General features: G+C 48.8%; 1 protein-coding gene across 3 annotated transcripts in view; it reads left to right on the top strand.

Annotated features, from left to right (window-relative positions):
- Positions 1-16859, top strand: part of dlgap2a (discs, large (Drosophila) homolog-associated protein 2a) — a 147759-nt gene that overhangs the window by 40071 nt on the left and 90829 nt on the right. The window contains exon 1 of one of the 3 annotated variants that reach the window (XM_076027482.1): positions 4581-4920. The exons of the other annotated variants lie outside the window; for them this stretch is intronic. The gene's annotated coding sequence lies outside the window, so the exon portion shown is untranslated. Of the gene's footprint in view, positions 1-4580; positions 4921-16859 lie in introns of those variants that run through there. 3 annotated transcript variants of the gene reach the window in all.

Below are 16859 nucleotides of genomic sequence, written 5' to 3'. Positions count from 1 at the left end.
GTGAAATGTCTTAAGAGCCCCTGAGTGACATTTTCCAACAAAAACACACAGAATTCTGAATGACAGTGTGGCATTTAAATAATTAATGGCGTTCACAAGGCACGTGGGATCCACTGACATTTGCTTTTGACTCGTTTCGCCGATACATCCGAGTGCTTATGGCTCGCCGGCTTCTGCCGCATTGAGGCGGATCATGGCTCCCCTCTGCTGAGACCTCTGGGGGAAAATGAATGAAGTGTGAAAGTGCAGCGTCTTGTGAAACACGCTGCATCACAGGATGTGGCAGAGTGTACGCACGCGTCTCCAGGTGTCTGTTTAACGCCAGCGTGCGGTGGGAAATAGTCTTTGAAGTTGCGTTTATTTTACAGTTCTGGTCCTGTGGAAGGAAGTGAGCGGCAGCGTCTCTTCGCCGTCTGATCAGTTGTTTTTTAAAGGGGTGGTTTGCCTATTACCACAAGCTCTAGAGTCGTATTAGTTGGTATATTCCCTTTGTCGGTAGCTGCATTTCCATTACAGTTTTTCCCAAAATAAAAGCGATATTTCTAAAATTTGACAAAGCGCAATTGCGATTTGCAGGTGTTTCCAATCTCGTCCCACTAGACCCCAGTTTCTTTTAAAATTTCTTGTATAAATCTGTATTTCGATGTTGTTTGCTGTTAAGAATGGTTGTTCTATTTTTCTCTTTGATTACTTGTCAAAAAAATATTCTGTCTCTTCCTCCGTGCAAACATAACGCACCGTTTTCACGTCTATCATTTTTCACGTCCATTTAATTTTGTGCGCAGGCCACTGTAGCTCACTGGCAAGTTCGGTACGGCGAGGGGGAGCAAAGAGCGCTGCAATCTAAAATATAACCACTTGATGTTGCTGTTTCTCCTAGTATTATACACTTAACCTTTAAAGGGAATGTGCCTACTCGGGATTATGGGGATTATGGCAATGGGTGAATTTCCCAAAAATCTCGAACTATCCCTTTAACCTTGACCTACTTTAACTAGAACTCCTTATGTAACCCGAGGCCCCAGTGCTGCGACTTTGTGGGTTTTGCTTGGGCTTGAAATCGGAGAAGCGGTTTCCTTCACTTCGCTTCCTTCCGCCTTCGGAAAAAAGTGAGACGATATCGTTACATAGGAGGAATACATGAGGGAATTCTGCGTGCAGGGGAGCGGACCTCGCGGGGCGAGCGTGTCGTTGTGCCGCGTTACAAACTGTTAAGAGCACATTAGTGTGGCTCGACAGGGACGGGTCAGACACGTCTCCTTTTGCTTGCTTGTCGCCTCGCCAAAGTCGTTCAAGAGCAATGATAAGGCCCGCTGGAGAATGACCAGAATGAATAGTTAGCGGCGGCCGCAACCTCATTACAAGGACAAAAAACACGCCCGATATCTCCGCCACAGCCTCTCGTCGCTGTCGCTGCCGCCTCCAATCTCAATTGGAATGGAGGAGGGAATCGCTCTTAATGCCCCCCGCCCCCCACCCACCGCCTGGATATTGGTTTGTGTGGGACAGCGACCCGTGAAATGAATATTTTTTTTCTCCCTGTGATAGGATCTGCTGCGAACAGAAGGGAAGAAGGGTGTGTTTTTCCACAGATTTCCCCATCACAGCGGAGCAGAAGTATCGTGTCAGGATGCAGAGAAGTCGGGGAATCATGCGTGAGAACAACAGAGGAGGGATGAGAGGCAAGCGGATGGCAGGGATGAGAGGGGATGGAAAGAAAGTTGCGAGGCAGCTGACAGGAAACGTGACGGAATCACTCACAAAAAGATGGTATAATGTGATTTGATTTGGTTCAGAGCCGCAAACCTACCAAGCAGTCGTCGTTCCCAAAACCAGGAGAACTGAGCTGCTCTGCATCTGGGAGAATTCCCAGTTTTCCCAGAGTTTCATTGGGGGGAATTCCTCTGTTTCTAGTGACATTTAATTTCATTTTTTTGGTAGTTGTGTGTCATCCTTTCTGAAAACACTTTGTGACTCTGGTGTCAACTTGATTTTAGTTTATTCTTATTTTTTAATGTGCCCCCCCACCCACCCACCACTGCAGGGACATCGATCTCTGTATCACCTGCGGTGCTTTCCAGCTCTTCCTGTGCAGCCCCAGTGGCTTGCAGGCCAGACAGAATAACTGGTCCTCTCCAGCTGGTCCACAGCCCACCCCTGAGGCTGCCAACCACTGCCTTGTGCATGCCTGCAACGCCTCTAAGGGGAAACCTGTGGACTCATCCACAGCGGATCACTCACAGAAATAATGAGGTGAAACGCTGCAAAGTTCTCCGTGTCGGAGAGAAGGAATACAACGGTTTTCCATGCCGCTATATTATTTATATCAGCGGTTCCCAAACTTTTCCAACAGCAGTAGCTTCTGGCCGGGGAACCCCTTGACAAACCAACAATGTTACAAAATAAGGAGAAAATAACCTTTTAACTTTTTGAATGTTTTTTTTTTTCTTACTTTTATTTGCTATTCAATATTACATAATTTGTTTGAAACGATTTGAACGTTTGAAACTATCCACTAATGTTTTAATAATCACAGCCATTTTTCTTTATGGCTATGAAGGTATACTTTATTTATGCTGCCTCACATTTTTTTTTTAATTTAGTCGGCCAACTCTTGGGTTTTTTGGAGCAGTGTCTTTCACAACTGGACCGTTTGTCTTTCCCTCCAGTCTCTTTGTCACGAACCCGTCCATTTTGCACTACCTAGTCAAGCTTGAGCAGCAAATCCCCTTTAAAAAACCATGTGACATACACATGATGTGTATGATAATAGATTACAGTTAATAATAATGATTAGATTATATTTGATAATAATAATTCCAAGATAATTCAATTATTTATTTATTAGCTTTTTTTTTATATATATATATATATATATATATATATCTTCTCTCCAATTTTCTGCGGCCCCTCCTAGCGCCCCCTAGGCGCAATCCCTCACACCCACCCTCACACTTTGAAAACCACTTTTTTAGATCATTAGACAGAAGTGACCGGACACATCACACGATTTCGTAAAATGTCAGCGATGGAAATCAAGTAATTAAAGGTCTTCCCCTGCAAAACCTTCAGACTCAACAGTCATCATCCTATCACAACACCGCTTCCGTTCACAGCTGCTCCCTTCCCTCATCTCGCCCCCCGCCCCAAACCCCACACCCCCGCCCGTCCCTTTCAGTTTTAATATAACGAGCCTGCGAGCAATATCGCCCTTACGCATAAACCCACCTTCGCTGTGAAAGGAGAATGAATTTTATCAACGTGCTCATAAATCCAGCCGCTACCTGGCGCGGCGCCGTTCAGGGAAGCGCGCCACTTGCCCGGCCCTGGCTCTCCCTCCCGGACGCAGGCCGTATATCTCTGATTGACAGCTGCTCTTTCCTCTCCGCGCCTGTTAATCGCCGAAGGATTCGGGCCGCCGGCGAGCGGCGGTGCCAAGCGACCTTGAGCCCCCCCACCGGGGGCCCAATGGACTCTGGTTAAAAGCCCGCTCCCCCCTCTGGTGGCCAGCGAGCGGGAGGCACTTTAACCAGGTGGGCCCATCACAGGGGTTGATGGGAGGTGAAATGTGAAACACAGTTCCATCACACTCGGCCGTCGTCAGCCTGTGAATATAAAAATCCGCATCGCTGATGCAGTCGTAGGCCGTCTTTTTAAATGGATGACCTGCACTGCACTTTTTGTTGTGAGATGACTGTTTTCATATCCGTGTGTGTTAGGGTTGTCGACGTTAACGAGTTAATAACGGCGTGACGTACGGGGTCACGTGACCGATTCATGTCAAGTGAAAATGGCGCGTTATGATTGGACGGAGGAGGAGACGGAATACTTATCTACAAGTAATCAAAGAGAAAATGATAACAACCATTCCTGACAGCAAACAAACGTAAACAAACCGAAGCAGACGTAATTCTCGTAAAATCTCGCCGGACGAGATTGGACGAGAGCGAGTTTCTCAAATGACCGGACAAATTATTTTTTTTGTGTGTGTGTGTGTGTGTGCGTGTGTGTGTGCGTGTGTGTGTGCGTGTGTGTGTGCGTGTGTGTGTGTGTGTGTGTGTATGTGTGTGTGTGTGTGTGTGTGTGTTGAAGTGAATGGGTAAAACCGATGCAGTTCCTCAGCACTATTACGCACGTAGTAAAAAAAAACATCTTTTCACGGTGGCAGGCGTGGATCAACTGGACTTGACTGAAAGACACAACACAACTGAAGTGTCCATATTTGGCAGAAGCCCTTCACGGCACTTTTATCACATGGACCAAAAAAGGGAAAATTAACTTTTCAGTAACAAAAAAAAAAAAACACCTACCTTCTTCCTTTCTTCCTGTCCTCCACCTCTAACCTGCATTCCCACCTCAGCTCTCTGGCCACTGGAGTGAGTGCTCGGCGGAGAGGAGCTCCAGGATCCAGACTCCGCTCCCAGAGTTTCTCTCCCGCCACGCCGTCGAACGCGGCGCCTCTCCTCTCTCTCTCTCTCTCTCCCTCTCCCTCTCTCTATCTTTCTCCCTCTCTCTCTCTGTCTCTCTCTCCTCCGCTACTCCGCTCTGCTGCAGTGGATGCTCCTCGCGCTGCACTCTCGCAAACTCGTCTCAGTGGAGGAGACCCGAGCATCTCGCTTGTCATTTTTCCCACCCCTCTTTTTGTTTTTTTCCTGGCCCCCCTCTTCCACCCACCCGTCCGCCCTCCTCTCGGTCCTACTGGCCCCCCCCCACTCCCACCACCACCACCACCCTCACCTCGTGCCTGCCCGTCGCCACAGGAGATAAACGTGAGGTGGGGAAAGTCTTCGGACAGAGGAGGGAGAAGCCCGGGAGATCTTTAACCCCAGCGTCCGAGCGAGTCACACATGACTCTTGTTATGCTGGTGACCGAGACCCTGGTCCTCCCAGAGCCCGCTCGCTTTTAGACCCCTCTGCCAGGTAAGTTCACCCTCCGGCTTTATTATCTGTTATTTCATTCTGCGTTTCATGAAGTGTGCAGTGGATCTGGGATTTTTTTTTTTTTTATTTGTCTCTTCCTGGCTTTGCTCCTCCCTGTGGGTGGTGGTCGGGGGTGGTGGGGGGGTTTGTCACCACGACCGGATGGAGGTGAAGACGTCTTTTCTGCAGAAAGTTGTGCGCAGGCAGGCAATAGGACACCGGGTGCTGTCCATGTGGGGCGCGCGTAATAATGCACGTACGTGCGGTCCTGGCTGCCCTCTGCGTCCAGTCGCCGGAGCTCTCAGGGCATCGCTTGTGTCTGCAACAACAAAACCAACAGAAAGGGATGCGATCTCACGCAGCCGTGCAAACACTGCCATGGGATTTGCTTTGTTTACCCTCCTCTGCCGTGTGCAATTTGCATGATTTACACACTTGGCGCTTGTAAACTGACCCACACTGGGTGCCGGATGATTTGTGCTACCATCTTATCTTAATAATGACAACGACGTCAGCTCAAAATCCAAAACACAGTCGACACTCTTCCTCTTTTTCTTTTCTTTTTTTCAAAGGGGAACCCTGTGGGCGTAGTGCATGTGTGAGTGCAGCGCTGCCGCACAGTGACAGCAGGGAGATTCTATGACACCGCTGTGCAGGGGGAGGAGGAGGGGCGATGAGGGGGGGGGTGTACCATGCGCGTGCGTGCGTGTGCGAGCGCGCACGTGAGAGCGAGTGGGCGGCTGCGCGCGTAAGGTGGGACCTTGTGGGCAGCCTGCGCGCCGTCAGTCAATTATTATTTATCGACTTATTGGATTTCTATTGAATGAAGCTTTTTCTGGGGCTTCGTCCTCGGGGGAGTGAGGGTCGTGCACGTGGTGCCCGCGCACGGTTGCTCTTCTAATCCCTCGGGGTTTTTTTTTTTTCGGCCTTCTGGAGGGAAACGCTCGTGCGCGGTGCAGTGCCCTCCCCCGGCCGGGTTCCCCAACCCCTCTCCCCCCCCCCCAACTCACGCAACACACACCACCACCACCACCAACACCCCCCACCTCACACCTCCACCTTCCCCAGTTGTATATCAGCAGAGCTCAGTGAAGCAGTGAACCACTGCAGCCAGTTGCAGGAGAAGCTTCGGATGCTCATGTCCACTGCTGCACTGCAGACAGACTCTCTCTCTCTCTCTTGCTCTCTCTCTTTCTCTCTCTTTCTCTCTCTTGCTCTCTCTCTCTCTCTCTCTCTTTCTCTCTCTTGCTCTCTCTCTCTCGCTCTCTCTCTCTCTCTCTCTCTTGCTCTCTCTCTCCCTCCCTCGCTCTCTCTCTCTCTCTCTCTCATGCTCTCTTTCTCTCCCTCCCCCCTCTCTCTCTCTCTCTCTTGCGCTCTCTCTCCCTCCCTCGCTCTCTCTCTCTCTCTCTCTCGTCAAAGCTGCGAGCAGACAGCGTGCCGCTCGGCCACAGACGGCGTAGGCTCAGTGCGAGAGGCTCTCCGTCTATCAGCTATCTGGCTGTTTGAACAGATGCTTTGAAACCTGAAGTAACTTTCTGCAGTGTGTTTTTGTTTTTTTGGTGGCAGTGTTTTTGTTGCAGGTGTTTTCTCCGAGGGCCGAGCCACAGCCCCAGAGCTGCGCTCGGACCGCCGCAACGCCTTAACGACTACATCAGCGGTGTCAATAAAGCTCGCGGCCGCCCTCCACATACCAATCAGGTCCTTCCCCATGTCAGTGAAGGGGGGGTGGAGTGTATTTGTGTGTGTGTGTGTGTGTGTGAGGGGGTTGACTGACTCCCGGCACCCAGTGGAAAGGGTGCTTCATCACACAGTTAATGCAGGGGGCCTCGTCCTGCTGGTGAAAGTGTCCCAGCAGCGGTCAAGCGAAGAGTTTCCGAGTGAATTAGTGATTGAAAAATACGTTTCTGAGATTCTGAGATTTGGCAGCTATCATTGGTGGAACCTTTGTTTTTCCAGCTGCCTTACTGAAATGAAGAAGCCCTGACCGTGTCGTGCTGTGCCGTGCCGTGCTGTTCTTGCGTTGCGGACTCAACCAGTTGTCGTCAAAGAGCGCCACAGATTCTCGGCCAGGGCTTCTGGCATTTTGTGAAGCTGGCCGACGACAATGACAGCTCGTAGATAGTCCTGTCAGACACCTGCTCTGGCGCGGGGCGGGGGGCTCCTTTCAGAGGCCTTGACAGGGAGGGGGGGGTGAGTGGCGAGGCACGCGTGCAGCTGCGGCCCCGTCGGGAAAACAACGCGGTCACGTTAAATCTCGAGCAAGAGGTGGAGTTTTGCCTTGAGTTGATTAGTGCGGGGCAGCGCCACCTGTGGGCCGGATTGTTGATCGTGCTCAAGCGAAGTTTCTGCATCTTTTTTCGTCCGCTGTCGGTGCGGGTGCATTGGTTAAATCGTTGTTAATCTTTATTTAACCAGATTTTTTTTTTTTTTTTTTTTTTAAAAACAAAAAACATCGAGGTCAAGACCTCTTTTGCAAGGGTGACCTGGAAACAAACCGGTGATTCCCTCGCAGCGCAAGGTCCTCGGAAGCAAAACACCCTGTGTATCAGCGAGACTTCACGTCGAGTGCCTTCGAGTACGTCACTGTTGCCCGCCAGCGCGGCAAATCTCCAATCTACATAATTTCATGGTTTACACACATAAGAGCAAAATCCATAGTAGTGGCGAGGAGCCATTGATCGACTGCGCGTCAGGCAAAGCTACCTGGGCCACCAGGGGTTCGCGACGGGTTAAGCAACGGTTCATTTTTTTTTCTTTTTCTGACTTTCATTTGTTCTCTGAGAGGTGGATGACGTTGGGGTCGCCTCTCGCAAGGGCGGGGGAACAAATATCTTATTTACGCGCCTCGATTTCTCTAATTTTCATTTTTTTTCTTTTTCGTTTATTTGCTCCAGACCAAAAAAAAAAGAAGAAGAAACACAATGAATTTGTAATATAAAATAAAGTGCCGGGAGGAAGGAAAGTTCACTCCCATCTAATAAAAATAAGTGTTCACTATGAGTCAAACTGGCGGAGAAGATGAAATAAGACCAATAATAAATCAGTCGTAGTAGAGACAAGCAGTGATAATAAAGAGAATCGCATAAGAAAGATATGGCCAGTAATGAAGACGCTTTGCCGGCGGAGCTCGCGAGGAAGCTGGCTTGGATCTATGAGGCCACTAGCTTGGAGATCTGGAGGGGGGGGGGTCCTGTGGAGCTGGAGGGCGGGTGGTTCGGGGGAGGGTTCGACGGGGCGGCCACATGCTGTAAGCGATCGGCAGCTGGTGTCAGAACGAGCGTTCGTGTGAGGCCGGGAACAAATGTCAGCGCACAATCACACCGCCGGGATAATTGTTCTGACTCGAATCAGTGTCCAACTGAGTCCATCAAGCCCTTTTGTTTTGGAAAACACACGCGCGTGCGCGCACGCACACGCACACGCACACGCACACGCACACACACAGAGGCAAGCGTGCTGGATGCCAGCGAGCCTCTGAACGGTCGCTTCCTCAGCGCAAGCTTCCCTCCCGCCGGGTGGAAGCTTGAACCGAACCCAACAGGGACAAACAAGAGAAGAAAGACCTCGGTCTTCTTCTTCTTCTTCTTCTTCTTCTTCTTCTTCTTCTTCTTCTTCTTCTTCTTCTTCCTTTGCCTCAACGCCCCCTCTCTTCTTCTGCCAACTTCCTCTTTTCTCCCATTTCTCTCTCTCTGCTTTGTAACTTTTTTCCCCTCCCTCCTTCCCTTCCCTTTATCTCCCTCCAGCCGACTGTCTCTGGGCTTCCCCTCGTACTGGCGCCAGGTCTCGGGCCACAGGTGGCGCGCTCAAGCCGAATGACCGGTGCACCCAAGCAGAACAATCTCTTTTTGCTTTGTACGAAAAATAAAAGCGCCGCTCTGGCCCGCCTCTGAGAAGTAACACCCCAATAAATCGCTTTTTTTTTTTTTTTCCCCACTGGCAGATTACTGACACACATTCACACCGTGACTGACATACAAAGTTTTTCTCCACAAGGCTGCCTGGTGGAGGTCAATGCGGAGCGTCAAACTTCTCGAATGCATTCTTCTCAGAATGCACGTGCAATCATATTGTTCACAGGGGGAAGTGATCTGAGATTCCGATTTTTTGCTTTTCAGCTTTTCCAGGGTTCATTTTCTTTACGAAATCAAATCACAACCAGATGACGTTGCAGAAATTGATGAGAGGAGAAAAAAAAAGACACTGATGGCGGCTACTCTTGTGTTACACGAATGACCCAGCCAATTAGTGCAGCTGGAGATGGCCAGGAGGTCCATGGTGTTTACAGTGTTGTGTGAGATGTTACGTAATTCCTCCACAATAATACGACGCCACGTGGTGCGCTTCTATAAAATGCCAAGTGAATCTAAAGCAAAGCTCCGATTTAGAAAAGACAAAAACCACATAAAGCGCTCTAATTACAGAAAGTGCTTTCAAATGCTGCACATTTATTCCAAAGGCTCATTAAAAGGTTTTTATTGAGATCCACTAAATGGCATTTTTTTTGAAGTTGATTGTATAGATATCGTGCCTTCATGTAGCAGTGAGTGGGTTGCTGCATATTCGCATGTTGCCTTTGTGCACGTCAGATGTATCTGACAAATCAGCTTGTTTTTCTGTCATGGATGAATTTTTCTCGATGACAAGGCCTCATTTTCACTGCAGAGCAGGAAACCCCTCTGACACTCCTACACATCTATAGGGGCTTCATAGTGGCATCCTGCTTGTGGCTGTCACACTGATAATACTGGGACACAACGAGAAGAAGTTAGAAAAAAAAATGACAAACCAACATCTTGGGGTTGGATGTTTTCTTTTTCTTCCCTTGGCTGTTGTTGGGTTTGACTTGGGGGAAGCGTTTCGCCGCTTCCATCAACATTCAAAGTTTTCTGGGAAGTCACTGTGGTGTGTTTCTGCATGTTTGCGTGACACTTAAACGGTCGGAAGTGGCAGGCAGGAGGTCAAGAGGGAGATTTACGGATGGAGCGAAGGAGCGACTCAAAGCAGGGGAGGGGGGGGGGGGGGGGGACTATGTGCTGAATTGACAAGTGCTGTGGGAATCCAGAGGAGACGACACCGACGTGCCCCGAGGTTGCTGCGTAACCACTGTGCCTGCGTGTGCAACTAATTCCTCCACAAAGCTCGGAGAAAGGAAAAAAAGAGAGAGAAAACAACCCTGCGTGTTTGACACTGCGACGCAGGGCCTTGCTCCCGCCGTTGCCATGGAGACACCATTAGGCGGCGGCGCGAACCACGCCGATTTTTTTTTAATTTATTTATTTATGTATTTTAAGATTTCTTTGCAAGACCCCGTGTCAAATTGCGCCGATGTCACGGGGCGCAACCCGCGTGTTCGCAACGATTGAAGCGGGGAGGGGAGGGGGCGTCCAACAGAGCGACCGGGGGGGGGGGGGTAATGTGAGTGACGGAGACAAGCCCCCCCGGAAGCGCAAAAAATTAAGAAGAAAAAAAAACACAAGAGGCTCCGTCTGCGGCCGCAGTGCGCTGCTCCGTCCTCGGGCGAGGAGGAGGTTGCGACCGGCGTGCGCACGCACGCACGTGTGAGTGAGCGCGGCTGAGCGCGTGGGCGGGAGGAGAGAGGAAGGAGGAGGGGGAGGGATGCTGCAACGCTGCAGCTTCCCCCGTCCCGCCTCCAGGTTTGATTTCCCTCCCCGCCCCCCCCCCCCAACACCCACCCGTCGATGTCGTCGTCATCCCAGCGCGAGCCGTTGGGCTCCGCTGATTTCCTGCATCGGGAATCGACGGGCGCTTGATGTGCGGAGCTTTTCAGAGGGAATCATCATCTTTTCATCTCATTCAATGCGCCGCTCATCCTCCGTTCGTTCGCGCTCTCTCGTTGCCCGGGTGTTTGCCGGACCTGCGAGGCGATTTTGCAGCGGGAAAAGAAAATCTGTTTTCTTTTTTTTCCCGTGAGTTCCCGCAGTGGTCGGCGCCCCTGAAGGCATCACGAGGGCCGCTGATATCTGAGCTCTCAAAGGATCTCACAGTTGGGGAGTGTGTAGCGGAGTTGCGAGTATCGGGAATGGAGAACCGGTTTCTTTTTTTTTCCCTCAGGCCTCGATTCTTTGGAGTCGTTTGCCTGCTCGCTTCTCGATTCTGCTCATCTAACAGAGATCTGATGCAAAATGGACCCATTTGTTCTTTCCTTCCTTCGCCCTGAGAATCTATGAGAGAGTTGAATCGGTCCGCAGTATCGGTGACTTTACGTGAGAGGTTTTTCGAAGTTTCGGTGTTTCCATTACCACTTCTTTATTGCAATATTTAGGAATTGAGCAATTCTAGGGGTAATGGCAGTGCAGCATGTGACACTGATTCAGTGCTCACTGCCCTGCTCTCCATCTTCTTATTCTTCTGGGTAAAAATCATCGCTACTCAAACTGCAATTTCGTTCAATTGAGATTTCACCTCGATGGCACACCGCTTTTACATCAGGGAGTTTTTACATCCCATCTTTTGAGTCGGATTCTTTTTCACGCCTTTCAGTCTCGACCCGGCTCAAAGGGCAGGCGTTGCTATGCCGAGGTTGTGGCTTGAGTTAACGGAAGGAGGCGGAGGGGACTGTGACGGGCAGCAATAAGCTTCAGACACAGCGTTGCTCTCTCTGGAGGAGAAGGTCATGGGTGAGACTCCACAGTCACTGGGAAATGAGGGTAATTGAATGCAAGGTTGTCGAGAAATATGCTGAGGAGGGGAGAGGACCTGCACTTTGCCAGTGATTTATTTCCAAGCATTGTTGGAAAGGCAAAGGGACAGGAAAGTAGTTTTCTTTTGTATTATTAAAAAAATAAAATCGATACTCTACAAAGTCACAGTGTTTGGGCAAATGCTGTTGTCCTACAATGTAGGGACTTTAAACTTCTCGAGTTTTTTTGAATTACGATTCTTCAACAAACACTGAAAGAACTAACAGTCCCCATAACTCGGAGTTTAGCCTGAACTCTTGTTTAGTTTCATCTTTTTTCACTCGCATCTCCTCACTTCCACAGAAAAATGACGGCAGAATTGAAAAGTCAGACGACCATGAACTCACCGCAGCCAGACGAGCACTATAAACAACGTGAGGTCTGATCTGCGAGCCGACAGCTAGGCGGTGTCAAGGTTCTCAAAAGCTCACAAACAAGCCGTCCTCCGTCAAGTCGTGCAAATGAAATATGAATGTATTCTCTCTCAAGTTTTTTTTTTTGTTTTTTTTGCCCGACTTTTAAAAGTCAGCCATCTGTGTGCTCCTCCTCGGGTTTGTTCTCGCTTGCTCCAAGCCGCGAGAGGGAACGGGTGGTGCAGTCAGATCGCTCGTCGCTGACCTGCTCTGAAAATAACGAGTGCGTCGAGTCGGACGAGACACGCTGTACCCTGGTGTGGAGACAATGGAGGCCAAACCCACCGCGGATGTTTCATTTGGGGTCATGTTCAAAGTTATAAGGTGCATGTCAACACCTTAATCTGGAAATCAGTGAAGTTGGAGTTCACCCGATGGGAGAAAGAGACCCAGATTATTCCATCACACTCCGATGACTCCCGCCATGTACTCGGAGATCCCCGATAGGAATCAGAGTGTCTGCTCTGTCGCCTTTTACCTGGAAGTGAATGAGATGACGCGACAAGACGGGCGTGTTAGCGAGTCGCTACAGCGTTCACGTTACTGTGAATGTTGTGTGTTCAAGGACTAGCGGGACACACTTCCTATCTAGACAACTTGTAGACTACGTGTTATTTGTGAGCGCCCCTCTGATCTGCTGACCTCCGGAATGTAAACGGGCATCCAGCTCAGCTGTGGACGAGAGGATGCGACGCCTGCTCCTGCGCATCTCGGCACCGTCAAGTTTTACACACAAGCCGTCGAAGATTCAATATGTGTCAAGAGTGAGGTCTCCTTGTACCTTGCCTTTGTCTTTCTCGTAAAGAAAAAAAGATCTACTGGAAGTGAATCGCGCAATACCCACCAGTTTTAAGTGAGAGTACAGCACCACCTAATGTCGTGGAGGCAGACATACTTTAGCCAAGGCTCGTATTGTCCATCAAAGTTAGCATTGGAGTAAGGACAGTTCTCTGATCCCTTAATTGGAATGGCAGTAATCTGATTAAATTGTACTTTTTGTGTACATGTCTACATGCGGCCCTTGTGATAAGCTGTCCACTCGGACTTTTCACCGCGTGTCCTGATGTCTCGACATCCTGGCGCTGAGCTACGTTTTGAGTTCACACAGAAAAAAAGCGTGAGTCACTTTGTAACATGCGTTGTTCGCCGCGTCCCTCATGCAGTCATCGCAGGATCGTAATTACAACCCACCCATAACCGCCCACAGCCACTAATAATAGCCGCAGATAAATCATCGATGTGACGCGTCGGCGACGCGCTGCCAAATTTTAATCAGGGGGGCTTTGACACCCCGCCTCAGACAAAACGCGTTCACTTCACGGGTTCGGACGAGGGACACAACGAGAGGGCCTGGGTTTTTTTTGCGGGTTTCTTTTGTCTTTTTTCACCTCTGTAAAGATGGGACGACTCCAGCGTGCCAGCGACCCTGCTGCGGCCACGCCCTGCCGGCAGCCGACCTGCAGCCAGCGATCCTGCTGATTTGCTAAGCGGCCGGGTCATTAAGGCCAGGTGGCGCCACTGTGCCACCCGCCGAGAAGCACATGCCGGCCATTAAGGCCCGCAGACGTAGAGCTACAGGTTTCTCACGCACGGCGCATTAATCCACGCCTTGCCTCGGAAACGGCGTGTGGCGGCGGGGCGCCTTTTTTTTTTTTTCTTTCTTTCTTCTACTTCTTCTTCAAATTGAAAAAGGCAGGATTTATCGCTCGTCGCTGGCGAAGAACAATCAACCAGCCGCCAAAATGTGAGGCACGGAGCCAAGAAGCATCCATTTATCTCGCGGGGGGGGGGAATAAAAAAAACAACACAAAAACAACACACACACACACACACACACACACACACACAAACCCAGTGATCTCTGAAAAACCCAGAGGATCGTTTAATAACTCCGCCCGCTTTGCAGAATCCTGAAAGATCTGCGGGATGGGAAAAAAAAAAAAAAGGTTTTGTCTTCAGCAAAATTCCACGTTCAAGCTGCGTTTTCAGCTGATCGCTGATGTCCGGCGGGAGGACCTCAGCTCGCTCTGGAAAGAATAGCTGGTCCAGAAAGCAGGACAAGATGTTGTCCCACCCTGATCGTGTGCTGGGTGAAGAGTTTGTCCCGTCTGCTATAAGGCAGCAAAATGCACAATAGCTGCGAATGAACGGACGAGAGCCACGTGTCAAACGTTGCATTGTTTACTCTTTGTTCTTTATTATTTCATGTGTTGCCATGGAGGTGCAGGGCAGAGGGAGGGGGGGGGTCACACGAAAGCAGAAGTTGGCAGGCTTGCCGTGATATATGCCACTCCCCCCCTCATCTGTCGGGTCACTCCTCTTGGAGAGGACGCCATCAAACCCCCTCCCTCTCCCAGTGCAACCGTCCCGATCCGATTCCACCATTGAGAGACAAGGAGGAAAGAAAAAAAAAAAATCAGTGTTTGGTCAGAGAGTCGCCAGACAGAGACGGAGCTCCGGGTTTCCTTTGCCAACTGAGGGACTCGGCGCGTGACGCTGTCGACACTCTGAAGCGTGTGAGGGAACAGATGCACTGTACAGATGGGCACTGGTCTTTTTTTTTTTTTTTTTTTTAATGAGCGGGCACATGAAGGAAGCTTTCAATGTGTCCGGTGGGTTGTTATGGAGAGCTCTGCCTTTATGGTGTCGTTTAGGCTGGCGAGCAGAGCGTTTAGGCGCTTCCTCCAACACCCATGTTGAAACATGTTGGGACATGTTGCATTCACTGCTGAGTGTGGTTAGCAGTATGGGCGGATCCCTGCTTTCCCTTCATAGGGAAAGAGGAGATCAGATTGAAGTTGATGAGATTGTAAGACTTGTTGAATTGCGCAGTTGATCTTCTAATTAGGCTTTGCAGGGTTTTGTGTTTTTTTTTTTTTTTTTTTTTTTTACTGTAGTTAGATGATCAGCCAGATAATAGTACAAATTCAGCAGATGTCGTTCTATTTTAAAATTGATGAATAAAGGAGATAGCGATGATGAGAAACTTTACAAGCACAGCATTTCCCTTCTGTGTGTTTTTTTTTTTTTTTAAATCATTTTATCGTTAGCTGCATAAAAATTGTGATTGTTCTCGCTTTATATAGAGAAATGACTGATTCATTGACAAGTTGTGATTTAGCAAAGATAAGTGTGTGTAGCCAATATCAGAGTGTATGCTAGCAACTTAATTAGTTTGTTAAGTGCCGCTTTTCCTCAACTGATTCCTCTGATGGCAAACAAAAGTGATTTGAACAGTATCTGAGTCACTGCACTGGATAATTACACATCTGTTTTTTTATTGCTTCCGAATGTAGCTGCATTTCATACGGAAGCAGACTGTAAACCCAAATGCAACATAGCTCATTTTTATCTTGTTCTATGATATTTTATTTTTTTGCAGTCCTCCTCTGACAAGCCTCTGCAGAAATCTGGTAATAAATATTGATAACACTGCAAGGTCGTGAGGTCGACGCAAAACAAACAACTCCGTCTCCAATGTTCTATTAATACTGTATGCTTTTGCTGTGTTGTCAATAAAAAAAAATAAATGTTTCTGCTTTGAGCCTGTTTGGAAATCTGCCATGCTGGGCATTCGGCTAATTGGTTTGCTGACTGTTACTGTGCAAATATACTGAAGGGGAAAAGGAGAGAGTTTAGAGGCGCCGCCGGAGTGGATGAAAGTTTCTTTCGACCACTGTAGTATAAGCAAAAAAGTCTTAAAAGCCGCAGAGAATGAGAGTCAGGCCAAGAAATTCAAAATTTGTGAGGCGAACGCCCTCCACCTTCACGGATCGTATTATATACTGGGTTGGATTTGATACACTCCCATCTCATCATTGAAGCCGATGATGTTTTGGTGTTCTCTCGACCAATACAGCCGTCATTTGAGTCATTTTTTTATGCCAGGTGTTGACGGGGAACGCTGTGGGGAGTCAATGCCAGTGGGTAATTGCTAACTATGGCTAATCCAATATGGTATTTTGTGTGTTTTACCTGTAACACACCTGTTACAAAAAAAAGGCCATGTCTGTATTTGATATGAAACCTCTAGAATCACTTGTGTGGAATTAGCGTTAGAATTAGCATCCTCATCCCCAAACGTTGACAAAATATTTGTTCAGCTCCTCCATTTGGCAACTTTATCACTGAGCATCATTTTTGCTGCATTTTGCTCACAATTAACCTTGCAAACGGAAGCCCTTTCTGTGTTGGATGCTTCCTGTTTTAGAGGCGGAGAAACCAAACAAGCTTTCTCAACCACCTCTGATGGTACGCACAGCTAATTTTATTTAACTTTATTGATTTATTTAACATGACATTTTCAACACTGCCACCGTTACCTGCTACTTGTGCGGAAAACTGATGAGCTTGGCTTGGCTTTCTCAAAGTGGAACTCGCCCCACCTTGCACTTTCTTTAATTCGTCTTGTTGATTGATCTCGTTGAGCCTCGTCTTCCTCGTCTCAAAACCAAACAAATGGCTCCTCCATCAGCATCAGTTTAGTTTTGCCTTGTCTCGGGTAATTTGTCCAAATTAGCCGGAGGAACGGTACCGCATCGGTTTAGTCGCCACGGGCGGGTCCCACTGGAGGGGTTTATTATTAAGTTAGGAAACCTGCTTTTCCCCCAAACAAAATTCAGCATTCAGACCCTGCAGTCCGAGTGACTGACTCGTGCATTACTTCATATTTTTTGTCCTTCACCTGCCAAGAGATGACTCCACGTTTTTATCCTTGGGAGTGCAAAGGCTGCTCCTGACACAGACAGACTGCTCCCATAAGTCCCAGCTGTTTATCCTCTGCAGACCATCAATCTCATTGTGCTGTCTCCAAGGGGACAACTGA

Source organism: Nelusetta ayraudi, unplaced genomic scaffold, assembly GCF_046127955.1.
Source record: "Nelusetta ayraudi isolate G7.1 ecotype Tasmania unplaced genomic scaffold, CSIRO-AGI_Nayr_v1 ptg000021l, whole genome shotgun sequence".
Lineage (NCBI taxonomy): Eukaryota > Metazoa > Chordata > Actinopteri > Tetraodontiformes > Monacanthidae > Nelusetta > Nelusetta ayraudi.
This window is presented reverse-complemented; position numbering and strand designations above follow the sequence as displayed.